We start from the raw sequence: 25446 nt of genomic DNA, 5'->3' as shown, positions 1-25446 counted from the left end.
TATTGATTTGCTTGCTCCCTGAAAAACAACTGTGATTATCTCCTTATTTTAGCTTTAGCTTTTGTTACTATCAATGGTAATAATACACATAACCTGATTTAGTTTAAAGATCTAAACAGCCTTACTCTTAGTGTCTCCTATTGTACTAAATTTGATTATGGGTCAGATATACTTCCCATTCCCTTTACAGGGATGCAAAAATGTTGTGGTGAAGACACTTTATTAGGGCAGAGCTTTTGGCTGCCTGTATTTATTACTTTGTTTTTAAATGCTGTAAATATGTCGTTCCTTCAAATCTCTGAGAGGACGTTTATATTACAGAGTGATCATTCTTTAAAGAAACAAATATTTCTTTATTATTTCTACTTTTTATTTCCACTTAGAGCCACTCTGACTCTTCTTTCAGCAGGTCCTGAAATCTTCCATCAAGCACTCATTTTGACATGTCTTTGAAAAACAAGGTACTCAGAAACTGTTAGAGGTCAGAGGCCCTCACACGGTCTCACATAAGAGAGTGCATACAGCTTGTGCTCAGCATAGGTCTACGGTTAGGAAACATTAGTGACATGTTTAGCCTTGCAGTAACAGGACTTTTTTGCTCATTGGTGAATAATCATCATCCTAAAATCAAGTAATGGTCTGGCTCCTCAGACGTTATGCAAAGAGGCTGAATATGAAGCTGATTTAAAGGGTAGAAGTACATGAGCATCAGAAAGGCTATTAAAGTCTGTCTGCTTTAAAAATGTTTACCTTACAATGATATCACAAGAAATAAAAACACTGTTTTACATGGAAAAGGGGATCCTTTATCTGGGAAGCTTCCTGACAGATTAGGCCACAGACTAAGGCTACAGTTTGTTTCATTCAGTCAGTCTTACCACAGCCAGTCTATTCCCAGTCAGGATTCCACAGCCACGTAATAAGCTATCGGTGGACCTACTTTCATACCCCTGTCCCACATCAGACTAAAGATTAGCAACAACTGTGGATTTGCATAGCAATGAAATAGCCTCAGTTGTTCGCACATGATTATTCTGGGATATGCAGGCCAGTCCTAACTCTCGCCTTGCCATCCTCCATAAAGGAACAGTATCATTAACAGACAACAAATATGTCTTCAAGAGCTTCCAACAGTTTTGCTTCTTACAGTGAGCCATCTAGCTTTCTCTAAATAGGCTGCTAGCCGCGTTACATATTCACTGAGAGTCACGGAACCAGGCAACCAAGTGCCGGACAGCAGGATGCCAACTGCCTGCACTTCCATGCAGTGTAACTCGGGAGTACCAAGCAGCTTTTCTAGGAGTAGAGGTGACTGCTCCTGTCACCAGATGTTTTCTGCATAGTTCATTTATTGCTGGTTCTGTCATCTTCTGTTTCTGTTACTTAGTCTGAAAGCTTAACTCCAGTTTCCTCTTGAGGACAGTTTATGACAAGTAAGTTGAGGTATTTTTATATTTGACATGATAACCAAATAAACTGTGTTCCATAAAGATTTTTAAATCCCTCTGGAATTCAGGATTATTTATTTTGTCTTTTAATGGCAAAATTTGCCCTTTAAAAAACACTAACAAAATGGCACAGTCACAATTCCTTCAGAAATATTGGTGTCTGTGTATTTAATAATTTATTTTCATCACTGCATTCAATAATATTGAATATATTAATACTTATGTAAACACAGAACATTTCTAATCAGTTTAATCTCCCTTACAATCTTTGAGGGACTGATCCGTAGTATCTCTGATGAAAAGTACTCATTTTTCCCTGACATTATTTTGATTTACATACTGTGTTCATAATACCTAATTACATTAGCATAACTGGGGAAGGGGAGGGTGTGTTTTTAATGGAGTACAGTTATTCCCTGTCCAGATTGTTATGGGCCTTTATATGGCTTTTTTTTTTCCTTTGTAATGTTTTAACATTTTAAAATAATACAAATAAGATAGCATCATTAAAAGATGCTGCTATCAGTGATACCCTGCAAGAAAGATACTGTAAATAGCAAAAAATAATGCAACAGGTATTAGGCTGCAAAAGTATCAGGATCCGACATAGTAAAATCTATCTGCAGGATATATAACAATATCTGAGGTGTAGTCTGTTGATTAGGACCACCATTTTCAAGGAGTCTATGCTCCTAATTAAGAAGACTTATTCAGTTTCCACACTTGTTTTTCCCCTGTGTGATCTTATACACATCACAGCAGCTCAATTTTTGGAAGGAGATTCTCATTTTAGGTACTTCGGCATTGTGATTCCCATAGACAGATTATTTCCAGGAGTCCTGAGTGCTGAGGGACGCCCTCACTCAGTGTCAACTGCTGCAGGCACATTCAGGTATCTTCAGGCCTCTATAGCTCAGACATTTTTTTGTCTTCAGTGCTGAGCTCTTAACCAGAGATGTGAACTGGACTAAAGAAAGTCCTTTTACTTCAGGCAGATCTCATCTTTGTGCAATGTCAGTCTTCCTCTGAGCATGCAGCTCTGCTCTGTCCTCTCATAGCTGGTGTTCCCCCTCTTGCTCTCCTACCTGTGACACAAGATTGCCTTGTAACTCCTGTGTAAAACAAGCCATAGCCTTGTGCAACACCGCCATCTCTACACTAAAACTGTGTCTCTGAAACAATTTAGGTACTGTAATTTAACTTAGAAAAGCTACTTCTACCTTTTACAGAAATTGCTCTTGAAGCAGTCACCATTTTCTCATTTCACTTGAATTCAGAAGCCTTTACTGGGATTAAGGAGCTACCCATGCTGCAGATGAGAGAGTAGAGTGTTAAGAGTGTTTAGAATACTAATAGATCAGTATTTTTACCTTACAAAGCTGCTTTCAAAAGACTATGAGCTAATAGCTCCAAGCATAACTTTATGGCCAATAGACATAAACGGTGAAAGCTACTCATTCTGTGCATAATGGTTTGCAAAGACTGATTTTATTTTATCAGCACACTGGGAATACAGCATAATCCACATAAATGGTGGAAAAATTAAGATTTGTACATAAAAATACTCAGTTAACCTATCCCTCTTAAGATGACAGGAGATCTTTAAATATAAGAAAGGAAACAGAGAAGCTCTGAAAGCAATGGAACAAGAAGCATGCCCATAAGGAAGTTCTTACGTGGCGTTAACTTGCCTTGACCCCTGCTGTGGACAACCATGTCTTTATAAACAATTTCAAATCACCCCATGTACTGGAAATTTACTGAATAGGTAGAAGAGCTCTTTAAAGCTTGCTTGGAAGAGACTGCTTCATCTTATACACTTTGTGTGTTTTCAGCCGAGGGGCTGAGCCCCAGGTTAGACTGAGGAAGAGAAGGTTATACATATGAAGAATCTGCTAGGAGATTCTTTTGATACTTAGGCCATGATTCAAGAGAAAACAATGAAAAATAGCAGCATCTCTTAGGGCAAATTCTGTATGTACCATGTCTGGGTCACAAGCAAAGGATCCATTCTGGTTCCTCAGGACAGAGTATTCAGGGGACAAGAGTGCCTCTAAGGCATCTTGTCAGCTTCTTTAACAGTTGCCAAAAGGTCAATTCAGCTTTTAGCATATGGCAGCACAACCTTGAGGCTCCACTAAATTATGTCTGTATCCTTACTTCCAGCAGCTAGGAATTACCAGAGCATAGAGAGTTATTGGCTATCTCCCTTTCCTGCAATAATTACTTAAGACAGAAAACTATTTCAGAGGGAATTTCTAAGAGGTATTCCTCATAGACTACATCTGCTGGGTTAAAGAAGATACATTGTGGTATTCTATGTACAGATTCCTAGTTCAGAAATATGGGAAAATATACAGAACAGTGGCTTTGCCATGGCTGAATGAACTTGAAGATGTCACAGTCCTGCAATATTGAGCAAAACTAGGCATGCAGCAGAGCTCAGGTTCCCCCCTTTCAGCAAGTCTGCAGATTTCAACAGTATTTTCCAACCCTTTATGGGCAGCCCAGAGCTCAGCCTATCCGATGACAAAAGCAAACATTATATTTACAGTAAAGATCCCCTATTTTGCTAGAAGAACTAAAAGAATGCCAATAACACCATTTCTTCAACATTTCAAATAAAGTGCATTGGCAAGACTTTTAATGGTGCAATTCTGTGACTACTAGAAAGAAAGTGTACATTATGCTTCATCATTTTAATCCAATACATGAAGCATTATATCATAGAATATCACATACATATCACAGAATCACAAGATGGTAGGGGTTGGAATTGACCTCTGGAGATCATCTCATCCAACCCACCTGCTTGAGCAGGTGCACCTAGAGCAGGGGGCACAGGACCATGCCCCGGTGGGTTTTGAATATTTCCAGAGAAGAAAACTCTACAACCTCCCTGGGCAGCCTGTTCCACTGCTCTGTCACCCTCAATGTAAATAAGTTTTTCCTCATATTCAGGTGGAACTTCCCGTGTTCCAATTTCTGCCCATTGACCCTTGTCCTGTCATTGGGCCCCTCTGAAAAGAGTCTAGCCTCATCATCCTGACACCCACCCATTAGATATTTATAGGTATTGATGAAATCCCCCCCCAGTCTTCTCTTCTCCAGGCTGAACAATCCCAGGTGTCCCACCCTTTCCTCATAAGGGAGATACTCCAGCCCCTTGATCATCTTTGTAGCTCATATGCTTCAGGCAGCCAAGGAGAAAAGTGTTAGAAATGATTTATTCCAAAATTAATTACACTCATCATAACACAAATAAAAGAGTTCCTCATCTCACGTGAATTGTCAAAACCTCCTTTCTTCTAGGAAATATATCTGAAAATATTAGCATGGACTGAACTGTTCGACACTGCACATAGAAGTGAAGAACTCCAAAGGACTGGGGAGAAAGAATCATACTGATTAAATAGGAGACACATCTTCTTCCAGAGCATGCCTGTACTGTCCTTTTGTGCTGCTGAATCATAATCAGAAGAAGCCTTTTGACATTGGTGTGGTTGTGCCCAGAACCCTTCAGCTCTATTTCATACGTATGGGCAGAACCTCACCCTTGCAGTACAGAGTATTCACACACAGACTAAATTCACATACCTACACCCCACTGGGTGGGGGAGGGGAGGGATGGACTAATCACAAGGAGTAACGCCGAATCACAAAGACCCAGGCAGTTAATTGGCATGTGGTCTAATCATAAAGGTTTTTGCAAGGAGGAAGAATTCATCTTTATCTGTGCTCTGGAATTCTGTCCAATAGGAAAATGCAACCAAGAGTAAGCTGGCAGTGTGTATGGCCTCCTGAAAGTCAGGGGGTAGGATAGAGTCTTATACACATCTCTGAGTAAAGTGCTAGGATTCAAGCTGTTAAAATACTACAAATAATCAAACATATGGTTCATATAATGATTTGTTTTCATCATGAGAAAATGCTGGTAGTTAGCTGCTGAGCTTCCATACTGAAAGTTACATTAAATATGTTTACTGATGGATTTAGTAAGGAGCATGCTTGTGAAAGGACAGTGGCAAGTGAAACTACATGGCAGAATATAAAACTCTGAGGAATGGTGACGGTAATGAACTAATCCAAGTGGCTAATGAAAGTAATACATCTTGTCCCTTAAACACTCAACTTCAGATTTGGCTGCCCCTTCACAGAAAGGATGTGGTAGAAATTAGGAAGTTCTGGCAGCAGAAGAGAGATGTGCTTGGAGACAGAGAAAAAATTCTATAGAAGAGAAATGAGAAAGAGAAGTGACCTTTGGAGAAATTGAACCAGAAAGGAAGTATAAGTTGTTCAAAACAATAAAATGGTATGTAAAAAGAAAAGGAAGGCTTTGTTTCACTTCCTCATTCAATAAATCGTAAATGTTGAGTGCAGCCAGACAGTACTGTCTGTACTTAAAACTAATCAATTGCTCATTCCCAGCAACATTCAATTAGCTGGCAGCATTCATTGCACAGGGCAGTACCACTGTCAAGAACTTAGGAGGTCACTGAAGAACTGGACATAATAAGAAAAAGTAGAGAGAAAATATTAAGGATTAAAACAGCCACCATCAAGTATAGAAACACTTCTTGTTGGGGAAGAGATTTAAAAATTCCTAACCACTGAGCAGAAAAAAATCTTCAATCTATTTTGTACATTACCAAGGGAATGCCATACAACTGTTTCTGCAAAAATTGATAATGTGCAGAAACTTTACACTGAATTATTTGGACCTTTGATTTCATAGAAGTAGGATTTGTAAAAAATCCTGCTTCTGTTATTTCAATTTAACTGAAGACAATAAAGGTTTTTTTGGATAATGTCCTAAAATGTTAATGTTTTCCATTGTGACAGTATTCCCTGAACATCTTTCAGCTTAGATACATCCATGGCATTTCACAGGAAGTCAGTCCAAAAATGCTTAAATTTTCAGCAATAAGGGTAACAATTTTTTTCTGATCCCTATGCTTACTAAGGTTTTATACTTCTACAGTTCATCCACAGAGAAATTCAAGATGAGAGAGCATCTTTGAATTTCACAAAGATCCAGGCAAAACTGAAGATCTCTGCGTCTGCTTTCTAAAAAGTCAAAAAGTAAGATTCATTAAAACCTTTCACTTCTTCCTTTTCTTTTAGGGAGGGATAGTCTTGCACTGATTTTAAAGAGCAGGTATGACCAGGATGATAGGTATGCATAACTTCCCCAGATCTGTACTAACTGATTATTCTGGACACATGTTTCATGACTGTTCAGAAGTCTGTTATTTATCTACTTTTACTGCAGTCATGAGCTAGCACTCTCTGCTTACTAATTTGTATAAGCAGATGAAACTTCAGCAAAAATTTTATCTGTCTAGTCAATGTGGTTGCAGTCTTGCTGCAATGAAATGATCCTCTGAATTGTGTTTATACTATACTGATGATATAGTAAGAAGTTAAATTGTAATATATGAATGCTTAATGGCTCATTTTTGTTTTAAGACTTGTTGGAAAATGTGTCTAGCAAGATAAGCATTTATTTTTTGTCCCTCTGAAAGCTATGCTATTTATTGTAATTAAAAAAGAGTGTCACAGAAAATTAGAGATTGAATATCCCTAGCTAGCTTTTTTAATTTTACATTTTAAGAAGTACATTATGTTTGCATACTTAGACATTAAGTATGTCTCAGCTGGAAAATAATTAATACATAGTCTAAAAATAAACCAAATTTTATCTTCAGGTGAGCTTCACTTTTTCCTTCAAAACAAAATTCTTTTAGAAAGTTTCCACAAAAGTCTGGCCTTCTGTCCCACTGCAGATATAAAGTTGACAAGAATGTTTTCCTTGGAACAAAAAAATAAAGGACAAAATGAAATCGGGATATTGTAAAAGATAAAAAAGATCTCTTATGCCAAAGTAAGCTAGACAAGCATATCCCACCCTGCTAACTTCTCACATGCTTCTGTGTATCTATGTGGGTGCAGAATTTGGCTCAACATGTAAACAATATTGGACGTAACCTGCCGTAGAGCTTACCTACACATCTTGGATAAGGAGAAGTAGCACCAGTTAAGTAGCATCACAACACCATTGGGTGCAGCAATGATTATTTTTTTTATACCTTTACAGAACACATGCCATTACATGACAATATTTTAATGAAATGAAAAAACACCTAAACCCTTGTTTGCATTAGCAATCACAGGGGAATGGTCCAACAATGCAACAGTTTGCAGATACTGGGTCTTACTGAAATCATACTTGAAAAACATTTTCACTGCATCACTGCGATTTTTTCTATCAAAGGGGTTTGCACCCTATTCATTTCAGGGGTTCTGTAATATATATTCACTGAATGTAGGACTAGATGGATATTTCTATAAATTCACTTTTGATTTCTCACATATTCATGCAAACTCAGGCCAAACAAATTGAAACATTAATGTATATCATTCTGATGTTAAAAGGCCTTAATCAAGAAACTCAGTATTTTCCATAGCAAGCAATAGTGTCACTGGAAATGAGAAGCCAGACACACTCACATCAACTTACTTATATACCCTTCACGTTATTCCAGAGCACCAATAGTTATTTGCGCTAATATGAATCAGACTTATATGACTAACAGGTAAAAGTGTTTTGAAAAATAATGAAAGTTTTAGCAATTAATAGTTCAAAAGAAAATCTTTGTAAAAAATTCAAGATAAATTTCGATACATCCATGAGGAATTTGTATGGGACTCAAAGTATAAATTTAATTTAAAGATTTCCCACTTGAATTTTTTTTTTCCTTACACAAGAAAAAAACCCAAAGCAAAACAAGCACCCCCACGTATCTTCCCCACAATGTATTGAGCCCAATGTCTGGTGTCCAAGTCTGGCATGAATGGTGTTAACCTGTGTGATGAAATATGGACACAGTTGTTAAGGCTACCTGGCAGTTTGACTGTGAAGACGATTACAGATCACTTGATACATGGGTGACTCAATGTTGTGATTTATTTCTCTACACATATATAATTTTGGTTGATATAATTTAGCCCTTAAGAGAGGACCCTTTCCTTTTTCACAGTGGAGAGTGTCTTCTAATGTCCTTGGGGAAATCTTTGTTGAGTTCTTCCTGTTTCAGACAGAGAAGACTTCAAAGTACCCCATATTCAACGTACTATGTCATACCACAACTGGCAATTAGAAGCACAAGAGACCACCTTTAGCAGGAATTCGTACTGCTTTCAAATGGTGTATTTGTGTGCATGTGAATGCAGAACAGAGCGAATCCAAAGGAAAAAGAGCACAACAGGGCAAGGTGGAGGGAGAAAAACACCACTGAAATATAAATTTGGCCATTGAGATCAGTGAGTCAATATTGCCGAGATTTTTGTGTTTTGAGAGCCTAAATTCCAACATTGGGAAACAAAATTGATGTCTTATAATTCTTAGCACTTGCGTGGCACAGAGGTAAGAAAGATGTCATCGTTAGTATTATGTTATTTTACAGATTGCAATCTAAATAAAGGTATTTCAGTACTTTCAACCATTTCATTTAGAAAGTAACATTGAGGCAAACAGTTGCTAAGGTACTTGTAATATTAAATAAATTAAGTGCAGAATTTAGTTAGAATCTATTAAGAAACAACGTTTTGCTGAAATTTAGGAACTAATAAATTTAAGACTTTGTGATAACAGTTACATATAAATTTAAAAAAATACTTGGCAGTGTTAAGAAAGCATGGCTTAAAAACTAAAACTCTATTACAGGATCATTTTTCTTATTGCTTTTGCCTAACTCTTGAAACTTGCTACACCCGAAAATCGTACATACTGAACATGGTAAAATATCACAGCAGTTAATATACCCATTAAAATTTTTTCTTTCAAGTCCAAGTTAAATGAAAAATTATCCTATTCTGCTCATAAAAGTGAGACCCAAGTAAGAAGACATGGCTTTTTAATACAGAAAATATGATAGTTTTATATTCTAGTCAGCTTTACACATTTATTTTCTAGTCAAGGTTGTTTTTACTACTAAAATTGTGTTCTTAAAAATAAGTCCATCTAAGTTGCTACTGAAGCACATCTTCAAGGAAAGACCTACATACCTTTGAACAACTCTTCATATGGATTTTGTTAAGGGGTCTGTTTTGACCCAAACTGTTGGGAGAGCACGTGCGAACACCTCTCAACTTGTGCTAAGATCCCACTGACTCAAAGAGACTCTGGCAGGACACAAACCCACATTGCAGAAGCCAGCCCTTGGAGGATGATGCTATGGTTTCTGCTGTGATACACATGACCCCAAGATCCATACAACTTTACTCAAATCACTGAAGTCCATGGGTAAAAAAAAAAAAATGAAAGCCAAAGCCTGTCACTGTCTTTAATAGACTTTTAAACCATTCCTGACTAAATAACCTGAATTATTTGATACATGTATCTTATATGATACACAACAAGATTCTAAGCAGAAAAAACAAACATACTTATGGTTTCCAATTTTGTTTTGTTAAATCGAGAATTTGTGGACCATAACTATGTATGCATTTCTGGAACTTACAGAACGGTGGGATTTTTATCTGCACGTAATAATAAAAAACATTTAATAAGAGTAGTCATTAACTCTAGCATCGTTCCTTTTTTTGTAATCTCCATTTGTGCCCTGCCTGAGTAATCAAATTGGAGTATAATACTGTAAATGGCAATAACACTCAATCAAGTACGGTGAATAGGTTCCTGGAGCTATTAATTTATGAAAGTCCTTTTTTCTTTTAAGGAACCCAAGCAAACTCATAACAGAGCTGTAAACCGGGTATTTATTTCCTCCTCCTTGATTGGTTCTTTAAAATCTGGGTCACTAACTAAAGTAGCTAAACAGTCTTTGTAAGTCCTAACAAATGACTGATTATCTCAACATAATTGAAAAATACAGCTATGTTCTCCCTCTCTGCATGATTTTGTAGTACGAAATGTTCAGGATTCACTGAAGTGTCACAAAGAACATTGGGCTGACCTATAAAAACATATGGAAGTTGGTAACAGGGACAGCTGCCATATGGCTAGATTGGGTTATTTTGTATTGCCTTCATATAATTCAAAGGTTACAAGGAAGTCACAGGGAAGAAATAAAAGAGTTCCAAAGAAACGGCTCCCAATAAAGTCAAAGAGGGTCACTAAAAGACTATGCTTGAATTAATTGCAACCTGGATGCTAGCCAAGGTACATGATACACTTTTGTGTTGGGGAAACCAATAGGTTTAAATTCCTCCAGAGTTAAAAAGGCATTCTCTGTACAGATGTGGGAAATCTGTGTGAGCACCAGGTACTGTAGTGCATGGCTGAGTAGAAGAACTACTAATACTGCTCTACAAACCTGTAGAGAATGATGGCATGAAGCTTGGCTACCTGTCTCTATTTTGACATGCAAGAAAAAGTCTTCAATTTTTAATTGATTTCTAAATCAATTAAACTGGTTTCCAGAGCCTGTGAAGAAGCAGCTTGATTCTCTAGATAAAGTTGGACCAAATGGATGAAGCAAATATAAAATATTGCTCAGTTATAAAAATGATGTATTTTCTGCTCTGATATGGGAAAAGTCAAGGATCAGACTCCAAACACAACCAAAACAGCAACAGGTTCCTTCTTATGTCAGTTTGGTTATCTCTGTATGGTAAGCTACTATTACAACATGGTTTCATTGCTGCTTGACTTTAAAAGACTATTAAGCCTCCTTACAGAACCCAATGCCCTATAAAGCGAGTCTCTGTATTAGGAATGAAATAAAGTAATCTCTCTGCTCTGTTCTCTCATAAAAGATCATTTCCTTCTCCAATACCTCAGTGTCACCACAAGTCAATGCAGAATAATGAAGCAAAGGAAGACAAAAATAAATGTCTGCTGTGGGAAATATTTCTGTGCTTGCTTTCTATAGAAGTACTGATTAAAATGCATGACCCCCTATAACCTTCAGATTTCCTCTTTTTAAATATTGGTTCTTAGGGGGAAAAAAGAAAGGAAAGATTGCAAATTAAATCATAGATAAGCACTGTCATGTGTCATGCTGGTGAAGACAAGTTGAATATGGCGAATAATCTGTTTAGACACACAAAATCAGTGTCAGTTGATCCTTCTGAAATGTCCTCATCTCTCTGCAAAAAAAAAAAAAGCAAGCTGTGGCAAGTGAAAATTTCCTTTATTTTAATTTTGTAAAAAAATTTAATGCTGATAGGATTTCTAAGGTCAGTCTTGTATTATCATAGAACCATAGAATCATGGAATCATAGAATGGTTTGTGTTGGAAGGGACCTTTTGAGGTCATCTAGTCCAACCCCCCTGCAGTGAGCAGGGACATCTTCAAATAGGTCAGGTTGCTCAGAGCCCCGTCCAACCTGACCTTCAATGTTTCTAGGGATGGGGCATCAACCACCTCTTTGGGCAACCTATTCCAGTGTTTGCAGTGTTTTTCCTTATATCCAGTATAAACCTACCCTCCTTTAGTTAAAAACCATCACCCCTTGTCCTGTCACAACAGGCCTTCCTAAAGAGATTGTCCCCATCCTTCCTATAGTCCAGCTCTCTTAGGATCATTTTTGCAGCCCTCTTCTGGACCCGCTCCAACAGGTCCATGTCCTTTCTATGTTGAGGACTCCAGAGCTGGACGCAGTAGCCCAGGCAGGGTCTCCCCAGAGTGGAGTAGAGGGGCAGAATCACCTCCCTCGACCTGCTGACCACCCTACTTTTGATGCAGCCCAGGGTACGGTTCTCCTTCTGGGCTGCAAGCGCACATTGTTGGCTCATGTCCAGCTTTTTGTCCACCAGTACCCCCAAGTCCTTCTATGCAGGGCTGCTCTCAATCCCTTCATCCCCCCAGCCTGTACTGATATTGGGGGTTGCCCCAACCCAGGTGCAGGACCCTGCACTTGGCCTTGGTGAACATCATGAGGTTCTCACAGACCCACTTCTCCAGCTTGGCCAGGTCTCTCTGGATGACATCCTGTCCTTCTTGTGTGTCAGCTGCACCACTCAGCTTGGTGTCATCTGCAAATTTGCTGAGGGTGAACTCAATCCCGCTAAGTCATTGATAAAGATATTAAACAGTACTGGTCCCAGTATGGACCCCTGAGGGACACCACTCCTCACCGGTCTCCATCTGGACATCAAGCCATTGACCACTACCCCTGGATGCGACCATCCAACCAACTCCATATCCTCCAAGCGGCCCACCCATCAAATCTGTATCTCCCCACTTTAGAGAGAAGGATGCTGTGGGGGACTGTGTCAGAGAGCCTTACAGAAGTCCAGATAGATGACATCCATTGCTTTTCTCTTTTCCACTGATGCAGTCACTCCATCATAGAAGGCCACTAGGTTGGTCAGGAAAGACTTGCCCATGGTGACGCCATGCTGGCTGCCTTGGATCACCTCCCTGTCCTCCATGGGCCTTAGCATAGCTTCTAGGAGGATCTGTTCCATGATCTTCTCCGGCAGAGAGGTGAGGCTGACAGGTTGGTATTAGGTCTGCCCAGTTGGATAGCTGCTTAAAGGGACTGGGCACAGCCTGAATATATAGTGGGAATGTGGCTGACTGATAGAAAAATTACTCACCACAACAAAGTATATATATCTGAAAATGTAGGGTACAATATGAAAACAAAAGCCTTTGTAGGCATATATCAATAAGACTACTTAAAAGTTCTCTGCCTAAGTAGGAAATTTTGGATATTGAAGTTTTCTGTTGAATTTAAAAATTAGTTTCAATACTTCAGACTTTGAATTAATGTTAAATTGTAGTCAAGCAAGATGGGGGACAGCAGCTAAGACTACAACCATGAATAATTCAACACAACAGAAGCAGATCAAGTACTTAAATCTAATATCTCATGAAGAGCAAATAGCTTGTACCACCAGTATATTTGTGCAGATGAACTCTGTTTTGTGACTCAAACAGTAGGCCCACCTTTTGCAGCTCTCATGGATCTTTTATACAGTACAGCAAAAGAGGAAATGACACAGCTGGAGTAGCAGGGATTGAATGTAAATTGCCAGCATCAAAGAAGGTTGTGTGAAATGACCGAAATCCATTTCTTACAATGCAGCAATATCCATGTCATATCTTACACCAGTTCACATCCCCAGTAGCGAGGCTAGCTGAGAAGACAATGAATAAAGATATGGAGAATGAAAAAGCCTTTTCTCCCAGTGCTGTTTACCTCTATTATAGATGGCCCTTGAGGTAGCTTGACAGGGCAGCGTGGAGGACCTTAGCTTGTCTACTGTTCTCTGAGATTTTTCACTGAACTTAAGGCCATGGCACATGCCAGAAAAACTGCATTCAGGTCTTGAAATCAGTTTCTATGTGTCGTATTCGGATAATTAAATTAAGATAATTGATCTAAGGTGTCACTGCTCTACTAAGGATTCTTGCGACAATGGTTAGACAAGGAACCTTGAATCTTTGCTAAGTGAACACCCAGAAGCCCGGTACACTTTTTCCTTCACAAAAAGTGAAGAACTACTAACAGAAGTAGCAGAACTACACATATCAGCAGAGTTAAAAGGACGCAATATTGGAAGAAGAGAAGGACTGATCTCACCCCGCTCCTAAAAATATGAGATGCTAGCTTTTACTATTAGGAAATGGGGAAGAAAGTAACTCCAGACTATATTTACTGAAAAAATTAATTAAAAGCCTAATTTGCTTTCATATGGAAAACCTATATATTTACAGAACATTATCATAATATCTTTTATGTTGAAGCCAGCCAGATAACAATTTCATACACATTGATTTCTAATTGATTTGACCATAAAATAAGCCTTTTCTTCAGTAAAGAATGGCACGATAATAAGAATCTATGTTTACATGAATATGTATATATATACAATCACAAACACAGTGAGGTAGGGAAAAGGAGAGCAAGAAAGGGAGAGAAGGAAAAAGAATTTATAATTCTACTTCCAGATGCATACAGATACCATCAGACTAATAATATGACAAAAAAAAATTCTGTGCTCAAATAAAGAAAGTACTAAGCTGTCCAAATTATGAGACATCCAACATATATATGGCTAGTGAGCTAGTTAGCTCCTCCCTGGAGGAACTACAGCAGAGGGAGAGAGGGGCCATAGGTTACTTTGGGGAAAAGTCTTGAAGAGGAGTACTTATCTATAGAGAGAGCGTGATCTACACAGGAAATCTAGCACTATGAATCTGAATCTGTGTGTCAAAAAGCCATCACTCAAAATTACCTAACTGCAGCTCCATTGTTGCAACATCCTATTTCAGGAGCAGACAGAGGAGGTGACATGAGCTCAGTATCATTATCCAGCATGTTCATATATATTCTTGCTTGGCCCATTCCACTTGTTTTGCAACGCCAGGGTAGGACTGTAACTCTTCTTATTCAGAGGACACGAGCATGCCTATGTAGCCTTATTACAATGTTCAACAGAAACAGTGGCTCCTCCCTGTATGTGCACACAACTCCTGCAAACAGCACAGAGCTCAAACCACTGAGCCTGGAGTGAAGGTTTGCTGCACAGTGAAGAGATAACCTGCTTTGGCACATAGGGCTTCTTTGCATTGGTCTGACTGGCAGAAAGAGGACATTAGACAAGTTATGTGATATATGACACAAGCAGATAAACCAATTCCTTCAATAGTTCTACTTTCCTGCTTCTTCCCTCTTAATGAAGAACACAAACTGTGATTAAGTTACCAGCTGAGTATTGTGTTAGTATTTTGTCAGTAGAAACCAAAATAATGTAGAAAATACTTACAGAGGAAGAAAAAATGAAACTGCCCTGGTCTGAAACTACCTCCCTCTGTCACAAAATAGAGTTCTCTGCTCACTGAAGACCTTGAAGATGTGGACAAAAGCCTTCATCTCAGTAGGGGACCACCGTTACCTTCTATTATAAAAGTATTTTTTAATACTAGGTCTAGTTGTTTTGAGCTTCACTTTGAAGTCCATACTGTTGATGACTCCCTTCTCAGACTCACATGTCTGAGTATACACACGCATATGCATGTTGATCTTACCTTAGAATATGAAAGGACAATTCTGTAAGAGGTTGCATGACTTCTTCAAACACTGGGATATCATAGACTGCCCATCATCTTTACTGCCACCCTGAAACCTCTGAGGTGAATGTGGACTTTATTCAAAAGCTGAAACAAAAGCCTTTTCATTTATCCCTGAGCAATTCCTCAGGTCGAGCTGTTCTGCAAAGTATGCTGTTGAGGGGAGGAAAGAAGACTTTGTCTCCATGTTAAGCAATTTTATCATAAGAATTGAGCATATAAGGTTTGTTTAAGAGCATACAACTAAAGCCACAACTCATTTTTTAAGTATATATCACTTCTGTGAGCACTGTAATTAATAATCCTGAAGTACCACAGGTGCAGACAGATGAGAGGAAATCCTAGCTGAGGCCCAAGACAACATGGGGTATTAGTGTGTGAGACTTTTTTAAGCTTCTGTGGTCTTTGCAATTTACCGCAAAAATCTTAAAGAAATACCATGCAGCCAGTAAGCCTGTCCCCAGACTAAAACTACAGCAAACGTGCAAACATTGGCTGTATTTATACTCCTGAGTGCTGGGGTGGACTGCAATAAGCAAGGATCATCAATCACTATTTTTGCTCACAGAGAAAACCTACACTCCTTCAAAGCAAGTAATTCTGAGGTAATTCAAAGCAAAACCAATCCCAAGGCAGGTTTTATAACAATTATGTTAGAGAAAAAAAAAAAATCTAAGGAAGAAAGAAAATGCAGTACATAGGTGGTCCCTTAATTCATTTAGTACATTAATAGAAAGACCATTTTAAAAGACTCAGTGATGAACAGCTTGTCCTGTGCAGGATTGTTCTAGGGCTTGCCCTTCAATCATCTCATTAGAGTCAGAAGGATATCTCTGATGATAATAATCATATTTGGCACTTGCTGTATATAGCATCTTTCATACAAGGATATAAAAGATTCACAAACATCAGTTAATTGCTATTCTCATCAACTCTTTCACACAGTAATATTAGCATTATATTCTTATATATTCAATATTTTGTAGATATTGTAATTTACTTTTAAGGTTATTAATTTTATCACCATGCAACTTCAGCAAAAAGTAACAGAGCGGGTCTAACACTTTTAGATTACCAGAAGTGTTAGCCAACAGGCTTTGAATTCTGCTCTCAGGATTCCCAAATGTAGATTTCAAGGGATGCATTTGCCCTCTAGTATAGTGGAGAATTGTTCAGAACTAGTGGCTGCTTTGATTTGGAGAGTAACATTATTTATAATTTGTATTTAAACAAGCACTTGATAGAGCATTCATTGATTCTTCATGTTGACTAGGCAAGAATTAATTTTGCCTAAGGTTTGCAAAAGAATTATATAATTTCTTATTTTCTGCTCACAAATCCATCCTACTTTTTTCTGCAAGATTTCTTTTACACCCTTCCAAAATTATTGTGGAAATCAGATTTCTACCAGCCTGGATTCCAGGCTGACACCATATTCAGAGGAACTGGAATAAGAAGACATTTCAGGAAAATGATACTGCTGTGAAATGGATACGATCCTGATTCAAGACAACAAAATAAATCTGAATCTCTGCATTTACTAGAGCAGACATTTCTGTTGGAGCTGTAGGTGAACATGAAGTAATTATAAAGCCCCTTATCCCATTGTCTCCTCTCCACCTCCAGTTTTATCTTTTTGGAGTCCAGATGTGATGACACTCCTTTTTCTTTTTCTTGTAACGATATACAACAGTACAGTAATGTACAAATTACACATCAGACTGTCAAACTTTTGAGCACACAGGTCTCCAACCCTATAACTTTTCAACAGCTCTACACACCAGTGAAACACGTGGTTGAATGTATATTTTTGTTTATTTGGCAAAAAGGTTTGCAACATCTTCTGCATGCTGTCATTTCTGTACCTTCAGATTCTCACTTGCCCTCTTGCTGCTGTCAAAGGCATATAATAACTATTTAAGATGTAGCTGATTCCTTTTGTCCTGTGCATTGCGAAGAGCAGATTTATAAACAGCCAGCCAAGAAAACAGAGCACAGAATTCCATACTATGATTTTAAGATAGCAAAGCGGTTCTGCACCCCTGCCAAAGGGTTAGTGATTAGAGTCCATCAGGCCTGCAAATGTAGCTATATGTCCTCAACGTATCCCCATTCTCCCTCAAATTAACTTACACACCTTGGGTGTGGAATACAACTCCAGAACACCCCAGATGATGTACTTTTCCCAGCTGCTCTGGGGACCATTCGAGCACCTATCACCTCAAAGGGGAACACTTTCTTTGACAATCTAAGACCCTATGAAAATTCATAGCATGAAAGCAAGTTCCAACTTTCAGTAAATATAGACCTAAATGCCTTCTTGTGTAGCCGCTTTTATAAGCTCCTTGAAGACAGAATGTAACATGACACTCAGTGCAGCACTTCTCCCTCAGATCTCTTTGTGGTAGGCTTGATCTCACATCGCCATGTAGTCCATGTAGACTTACGCTTAAAAAAATTCTGTAGTGCATGTGGAAAGGTGAACTACCCTGAGAACAGGTATTTCCTTGCCATGAAAATGTATTCAAGATGAAGGCTTGTCTTTTAACAAATGCATTTGGACTTGAATTGAGTTCCTTTAAAGTATTCATAGAAAACTTATGCTCCAGTGCAATGGACATCACAAAAAATCATCGGCAGTATTTGTTTCATTTAAAGTTCAAAGGACAGATATAGCCTCTGCTAATTATTTCTTCTAATAACAACAGAAATAAGCCACTATGTCTAGACTTTAAAACAGAATGTTAAAAACTTTAAATCATGTTACATGTGATTGAAAACTGATGTTATGCCAGTCTTCTAAGCAGTTTAGTGTTCTGTTAATCAATATATTATCATTACAGTAAATTTGACTAATTCTTATTTTGTTCCTGTAAAATGGCTGAAAATTTAGAGACACTTGGAAAGCATGCTATCTGTGCAGCACAGAGCTGAGACCGTGTAACGCCTTTCTCTCCATACGACATCATACATTGCCTAAAATGTTTTTGTGGCTATGGAAGCAGAGCACTTTTTATGCTTACAGAGGACAGCAAAGTTTCTCAATTTTCGGTTGCAGAATACTTTTGTTCTTTAATGTTTTAAGATGCAATGGGGCGGATATTAGGAGAAGGAAGACAGCAGACTTCATACTGCACTGATGATTTGGAAATAAAAGAAAAATTATTTCATAGATCTCACTGCAGGTGTTGATGCTGTCATCTTTTCAATTCATTATTGCCACTTAGCTGGGGATCAGCAGCCAAACAACTGGGAAGACTTATCAGATCTTGCTGCTACCTCTGAAATGGATTTAGAATAACCTATTCGACTTTAAACACTACACTGCCAATTACACCATGTTACCCCTAGGGGCTTTTAAAACTTCCAGCCAGATCCAAGACAAAGAGTGAAGAAATTACACAGTAAATGGCCAGGATAAACTCAGCTATTTAGAAAAACTTGGAGAAGGAAAAACCTCCAGATTATTTGTGCTATTCTGTACAATGAAAGTAACACTGTTTTGTTTTTACAAAGACACTCAGTTCTTCTCTAAATTGCCCATTTGCTGGAAAAATCAGCAGCAGCAACTAGAAGTCATTTCTCAGTACTTAGGCCCACATACTAGTCCATACTGTACATTGTAATTTTGGCAATCTTTGTATGTTCATAGAAGAGAATATAAAAAAAAGTTGAACCTTTTTTCCTTTATTTCTCTAGCACAACTTCTTTAAAAGGCTTTATTTTTTCCCTTGCATTTTGAAATCCTCGTGATTCATGAGTGAATGAACTAATTTCAGCTACAGTTTTATTGAGGAAAGTGATAAAAGTGCAAAGCGCAACTGGCCGTTCTCAGCCTTACAATACATACATTGAATGCATGTTGATTAAACAACTGACTTTTCATCTGGGAAAGACTTTCAGATAAAAGCCATCTGTTTTTATAAGTTTTATGTAACATTTGGTAGATCTCACAAAGTGCCCTCAGTACACTGGTTTTTATTTGTTCATTTCTTCTCTATAATTTTACAATGGAAGCTAAAAACTCCCTTATTGTTTGGTAGCTGGATTATCTCCTTGAGCTATCTGAGCTTAATATTTGGATGGTATTGAGCACATATTCAGAAAGCTGATGGGAAAAAAATGAACTAAGTATTTTGGATGCTGAAATGTCTTACAGAATATCTGACCCCACCTGAACAGAGAAAGGGTTCTCAGCTGGGCTGCAATCAGTGTCAAGGTCTCAGTATTGCTGCTTCCCCAACATCACACAGATAGCAATAATCTGCTTATTAGTGTAATATCATGTAGTATAAATATCACAGTAGCACAGAAGGGGTAGTTGGCATCTACTGCGCTAGCTGCAGTACAATGTAACAGATGGGGTAGAGTGAGGATCATAGGGTAAGAAAGGGATAGGGAAAAGAAGGCAGCGTTTTAAAAAAGTGAGGCTAATAAGGAGTCAGAAGTCTTCTCTAGTCAGTAACAGTAAACACAGATGCGCGCTATGAGAGAGAGGGGTTTTGAAGCGGGATTTTAGAGAACGAGAAGGAGATTTAAGGAGTGTGACCGTGAGTTCTTCTTGCTGGAAAGTACAGCAGGAGGCTACCTGCCAGGTAAGTAAAAATCACCCATTCTTTAGCCAAGATTAATACATTTTCTATACATCTTTAAATGCCAGGCAATTGCTGTATTCCCACCTGATTCATACATAAGAGAAGCATGAATTAAGTGACCTAGATAAAATAAGAACTCGCTCCAGATTTCTATTAACCCCTAACTCAGGGGTATAAATTGAGTTAATATTTTGGAATTTCATATACTTTTCCATTTATGGGTCATTCTTTATTATCTGTGAAATGCTGTCCTTAAGCAGAGTCATGGATTTCCAAGTCAAAGGAAATTATTATAAATAAAGAAATCCACACTGGAACCTTAATATATGTTTGCACACGATCTGGTTCTTTTGTGGCTCTATATAAAGTGTTGCAAAGGCATATAAAACTAATCTACCCTCTGTTTAATAAGAACTTCATGCATGCAATAGTTGTGCTGCTTCACTGTTGTCCTGAGAAAAGTTGTGCTACTGCTCCCATGCTTACAGAGCCAACAGTTCCCTCTTATGCATTTGTACTGTAGTGATTTTGGCCATAAAACTACACAGTATTTAAGCACATCGCATGTGCAGTGCAGTAAAATAGATAACAAAAGAGGTGTCCTATGCTGCAAGTCTCATAAGAGCATTTCATGTAGGAAGATTTCCAGTCTACTTTGGTAATTCTGTCCATTGTTTTTGAGTTTCTGCTGTGGCTTGGAGAAGGGCTCGGTGTAGCTGTTAGGAGTAAGTATTCACATTCAATTACTGTCACATTTTAGCTGGCAACTAAGCCCCACACAGCCACTCACTCACTCCCAACTGGTGGGATGGGGGAGAGAATCAGAAGAGTAAAAGTGAGAAAATTTGTGGGTTGAGCTAGAGACAGTTTAATAGGTAAAGCAAAAGCTGTATGCACAAGCAAAGCAAAACAAGGAATTCATTCACCACTTCCCATGGGCAGGCAGGTGCTCAGCCATCCCCAGGAAAGAAGGGCTCCACCATGTGTAATGGTTTCTTGGGAAGACAAACGCCATAATTCTGAATGTTCCTTCTTCCTTCTTCTTCCCCCAGCTTCATATGCTGAGCATGACGTCGTATGGTGTGGGACATCCCTGTGGTCAGTTGGGGTCAGCTGTCCCAGCCGTGTCCCCTCCCAGCTCCTTGTGCACCCCCAGCCCACTCGCTGGGGGGGTGGGGTGAGGAGTAGAAAGGCGTTGGCTCTGTCTAAGCACTGCTCAGCAGGAACTAAGACACCCCTGTGTTATCAACACCGTTGCCAGCACAAATCCAAAACATGGCCCCATACTGGCTACTGTGAAGAAAATTAACTCTGTCCCAGCCAAAATCAGCACAACTACATAGCAGCAGAACTAGACATGCAGTGATGCTGAAAAAGACCGTCCTGGCATCTCAAGCAAGAGACATGGGAGAAAGAAAAAAACAAATTAGATGGGAAAAGAAAAAGCAAGCACTTGTGCCACTGGAATGCAGATCCAATCAACACATGGAAATTTCCTTCTTAACTCCCCCGCTAAGCAGCTATTATTCTATGAAATTTGTGGTGTGCTTTCTCCCTTCACAGCTGTGCCACTGTGACCAGGCTGTCCATGCTCAGAAGTATAAGGAGCCTGCATTCTCAGGAAATCACTCTGTCTATGAAAAAGAAAGTAATGTCTAAAACTCTAGAGTGAAAAGTGATGGCCACCATCCAGCTCCTGAATTTTTTGTATGCAGAGGACAAAAGAGAAGAAGAAACAAACCCGAGACTTCATATTTTAAGGGGCACACTCTGCAGATGCCAACCATCTCATGCAATCTTGCAGAAACTATTTCCCACCTTGTGGTTCCTGTAACCTCCAGCTGAAGAGCAGGAATAACACTTCCTTGCACCTCATGAAGGCAGACGCACTGAGACGTGTCCCTGAAGGGATGCTCCCGGGGCAAGGTGCAAAGGTCCATGTAACAGCACTTGCTGGCAGCTTCTGAAAGAGCTTCAGCAAAGAAGTTGGATTGATGGGATGGAGTTAGTAAATTACCTGTCCCCCACAAAAGTTGTTCCACACAAACAAATCTGGAAAGTAGATGATAGGAGCACTGTTGTTGCTTATTCTGGAAGGAAAAGAGGAGGTTTTGGTTTTTGTTTTTATAGTTATGAGATTTCAGTCTACTAGCTTTTACCGGTACCAAATCTATCATTAAAAAGGGAGTCGGGGGAGGGAAGGAAAAAAAACAAAATTAAAAAAGCAGACTTCCTAAGGGAGTGCTGAATATGAGATAATATAGCTATTTATTTGCATTTAAAAATAACTCTACTGACTGAAGTTCAGCAGTGGTGAAACAGATATGCATTATACTTGATTGACACATTTTATGGTTATGCAGATATTATTTAAGTTAAAAAAATGTATATTTTCACTTTGTTCTGGATTAAAGCATTAATAAATCCTGTTCATTTTATGTAGAGTATTATATAGATTTCACATTTTTAAACATAAAAAAGAGGTATGCAGAATGTGCTAGAAATTAAGGAAAACCTATGTTTTTCCCTATTGACTGAAGCACTCCACTCTAAAAGCAAACATTTTATAATCTAATATAACCTGGAGCACTACTCCACATGAAACAAAGATGGTGAGTTACAAGAAGAGGGTTTTCAAACAAATCAAGCATCCCTGCACTATCACCTAACAAGAACGCTTACTACAGCAGGATTTTAGTCTTGCACAACATCATCTATGGCACTTGTTCAGCAATCTGCAGTAAAACCTATTTCTACATGAGCCCAACTTATAGATCATAGCTGTAGGAGTACTCAGGAGCCTGTCTTTGAGGGAAAAAGAGCCCATAAATTAGAACCTAGGGTTAACTTCAATAAAACAAAGCCTTGTGACAGAAAACATGTATTTGTTAGGGCCGCATATTTCAGAGCCAAACATTTTACTTAGCAACAAATTCACTTCTAGATATGTGTGTTATGTGTACTCTTGGATTTCTATTTGTTCTGCAAAGACTCACCTGCTCCTTAGAGCAAATGTCGCCGCTCACCTGTAAAAGACAGCCTTTCATGATAGACAGGAAAGATCACATGAAAGTTGATAATTTCAATAATCCAGTATTTCAAGGGTAGGTCTTTGAGCAGGTAATGCACTGAAAAGCACCCATAAAGCAGCAGGCAGCTCTTTCTCATAATGACAGAAAATCAGCCTATGTTCTCAACCATACACAGAACTTTGGTGTAATACAGCCACAGAATTAAGCCAGCTGCCCACCAAGCAGCCACTGCAACACAGCAAAGTAGTGATGACTTGTTACAATTATGTCAGAAAATATGTCCCGTTTTCATGTAAAGTTGAGAGGGATACAGGTGGAAAAAAGGATGACTGAAGTAGGCAGCAGAGGCTGGAAATGTGCAGGAATTTATTGCTTGATAAACATGCTAGTCTTTCTACAAGGTGTTTAGTGCCACCACATAGAACTCAGCAGAGAATTATTATCCTACAAGATGATCCCTGAAGCACGTCAATATGTTAATGTTCTCTTAAGCCATCTATAGATGGCAATATCTAATTTTTTTCTTCTTTTTTATTAAATAATACAAACATCTTGCTTTACTTCTGCAGAGTTTTTGCATAAGGGCTATTTCCACACCACTTTATAGAGGAACTCTTCTCTCCCCAGACAGTTATTTTTCTCTGCACGGGAAGAGGCAAGCAGACACTCCAGGACTTTAAAAATACACATCTCCCATACAGCCTGGCTGGTACAAACCTACATTTGGAGGTGCTACAACTGACTTGTCTAAGGATAGGTACTGTCCTCATTTCAGTGCCCCCATCTTCCTGGTTCAGCTCAGATTTGTAGAGGAGACAGAAGCAGCAGACACACATCTTTTCCATTCTCATGGCACTCCCTCTTTCAGTAGCATCACACAAAACACTCTTTTGTGCAACAGACACTTGGTTTGTTATTGTAGTGATAAGTAAAGCAACCGATAAAGACTCTGAACTGCTTGGGTTTTATGTGCACAACTCTCATCACCACTGAATTGTGCAGCAATGATAAAATCCTGTGTGGTACCAGTTCCTTGACCACTAAAGCCAAAATGATTACTTTCTTGAGTTCAACAGGTATTCGATTTTGCCCATGATGTTCATAAACAATTTACACTGTCTGGATACTAGAAGGCAGTTTAATGGGAAAAGATAGGTTTATGAGGACAGAGATTTTCTACACAGATGCTACTGATGGGCAGAAGTGACCTAGGTTTAACACCTCATTTAAATAGTGGTTCTTTTCAGCAAAGCAGACTCAGACTGTAAGAAGGTTTTCTTCATTAACTCACTTCATAATCCATTTCTTTCTTAATGAAGGGGAGAAGGAACATTTATTTCAAAGAAGATCTATGTCATCAAATGCATATTATTTGTTCTTGGCTTCTCCCTGATTGCAAATTTGCCATTAAAATGATTTAAATTATTTATAGCAAAGCACTCTGTCAACCCACCCAATAAAGATCAGCAACCTAAATAAACCACCCACAACAAAAATGCTTATTTCTGCCTACAGCTACAAAGCAGTCAAACAATGAAGAAAGGCATAATTGAACAATCAGAAACCAAAACCAGCTAATGGTCCTATTATTGTACAGTTTTCTCTTTCTGTGTATATTGTTAAAATTAAGGGTAAACCAGATTGTAAGGGTAAGATTTTGATTAAAATGCATATTACATTGTTCTTACAGAATACATTTCAGTACGGATGATTATTAACATGTTTAAATAAAAATTCTATCAATACAAATTACATATAGCTAAATGTTTACTACACCAACGTACTTTTGCTAAGCTAAACTACTTTGCATAGGCTTGGAAGTATATCCATTTACATGTACTAAACATAACAACAAACTATGTTTAAGTCTCCAAAACAGAGCACGTTACTTGATCAGAACTAATTTCCTGGTCAGTAAGCAAATGGTTAAAACACAAATTGCTTCCCATTTAAATGTTTTCATGTTATTTGCACTTGAGAAATGCTCTCCTTTGTCACCACTGGGGAGTACTCTGCTGTTCTCATGCAAAACAAAATCTGAAGCACGAGAGAAAAAACCCATCTATTATTAATTAGACATAAATTATTCCTAATCTACACACAGTGCTTAATCCCTGGTTCACAGAAATGCAAATTGTGCTTCAGAAACAATATGTTAACAAGCCATTTGTCAGCAGCAGCCAGGAATCCAAGCTCAATATGAAATATAGAACAAATGCTTCAAGCTCATTCCAAAGAATCTTCTGATTGAAGGTGTACCCTGAGCTGTACAGAATTGCAAGATGGAAAACTGTGCAAATAAAATAGTTCGTATTGTGAGCCTGTT

The sequence above is a fragment of the Phalacrocorax aristotelis genome, chromosome Z, assembly GCF_949628215.1.
Source record: "Phalacrocorax aristotelis chromosome Z, bGulAri2.1, whole genome shotgun sequence".
Classification (NCBI taxonomy): Eukaryota; Metazoa; Chordata; class Aves; order Suliformes; family Phalacrocoracidae; genus Phalacrocorax; species Phalacrocorax aristotelis.
Note: the sequence above shows the minus strand (reverse complement) of the source record.